Source organism: Austrofundulus limnaeus, unplaced genomic scaffold, assembly GCF_001266775.1.
Source record: "Austrofundulus limnaeus strain Quisiro unplaced genomic scaffold, Austrofundulus_limnaeus-1.0 Scaffold1935, whole genome shotgun sequence".
NCBI classification, from domain to species: Eukaryota; Metazoa; Chordata; class Actinopteri; order Cyprinodontiformes; family Rivulidae; genus Austrofundulus; species Austrofundulus limnaeus.
The window spans coordinates 22,902-24,515 of record NW_013954337.1 but is presented as its reverse complement, the minus strand read 5'-3'; positions in this window follow the sequence as shown (position 1 = coordinate 24,515).

Genomic DNA, 1,614 nt, shown 5'->3' with positions numbered 1-1,614 from the left:
TAATATATAGTAGTCTCAGACTGTGAGCAGCAGTTATCCCAAGTCTGGAAGGCGTTTTGCACAGGTCTTGGAGCAAAGGTCAGTTTTACATCAGGTTGTCACCCCCAGTCAAACAGGCAAACTGAGTGTTGTAATCAACCATAGCCCCTCCTCCTGGTGTAAACTCACCATGGCTTGAATGTGCACACAACACCCACACCTCCTCTGCCACAGTTTTTTCACTCTTGGCTACACCCCACCTCTGTTTCCCAGCCTCGGATCCAAGGTCCTGGACCCTCATGTAGAAACGATGTGTACACATAAAAAGTTGTGTGCTCCAGGTTCTACACACACGTTGGGATGTATTAAACCAACGTTGTGTGTATATTCACACACACTTTTCACCTGCAGTGAGAATGTGCAGCAGACACACAAAGTTTTTCAGCCGACAGTTTTAACTCACAAAGTTCTGAATCTGAGCTGAACCCACAGAAATATGACTCTGTTGTGTTTTCTGTGTGTAAGGAGCGTCTGAACAGAGTTATATTTTTATTTTAGTTTGAGTTGTTATTGTTTAAACTTGAATGATGATGAAACTGAAAATCATTTAACCTCAGACAAGAAAACAGATCAGTCTAAAACTGATCAGAGACCCTCAGTCCAGTCTGTAAACTGGTTTTATTGTTGTCACGTAGTTGGAAACACACACAGAGCACACACACAGCTGAGGAGAATAAAATGTGTGAATTATCTAAGAAACATTTTAATTCTAACTGAGAAAAAAACTGTCGACTCAGCAGATTAATTGAGAACAGCTCAGCTGTGATGATTCCTCAGCTCCACAACATGCACACAATACATTTGTTGCTGCGTAAAGTAGTGTGTAATTTATGGATCAATGTCAGCTGTTCTGCAGGATGACATCACTGTTGCGTCAAGTCGCAGTTGACAGTGGGAACAAAAACAATGACGGACCAGTGCTGCGGAAGTGACTGTGCACCAGGTGTGCCAGGTGTGCCAGGTGTGCCAGGTGTGCCAGGTGTGCCAGGTGTGCCAGGTGTGCCAGGTGTGCCAGGTGTCAGTAACTGTAAGGAACCAGGATGTTAAGAGAAGAGACGTGAGGGCGGATCACTGGGGTGGAACAGAGAGGAACTGAGCTCAGGTTCAGAGAACTGAAGACAAATGCAGAAAATGTGACGTCACTGGGATTTCCACAGTTTGTTTCTTAAAATGTAATGTTCAGATCAGAGATTTATTCTGTGTGTAGAAATGATTTAATGTGAAAATAAGTCAATCAAAAGAAATAGTTTGAGTCATAAGAAAGTAATTCTGATGTTTGAATTTGGATTTTGTTAACAGAACTTTATTTTGAAGTTAAATCAGTTATTGTGAACGAATTAAGAAGTACATAAATACTCACTTTAATGGTAAAAATAATGTACTGTGATGTTAAAATTATGGAGGTTTAGATTAACAGTTTAATTGATTTAAAGTAAGACTTTTATTTTTATTTTTTGCTTATTTAAAGGTTTTCAACCCATCTGCTTCTACTGACTGCTGCTGTTTTACTACATCTGCTGTTTTACTACATCTGCTGTTTTACTACATCTGCTGTTTTACTACATCTGCTGTTTT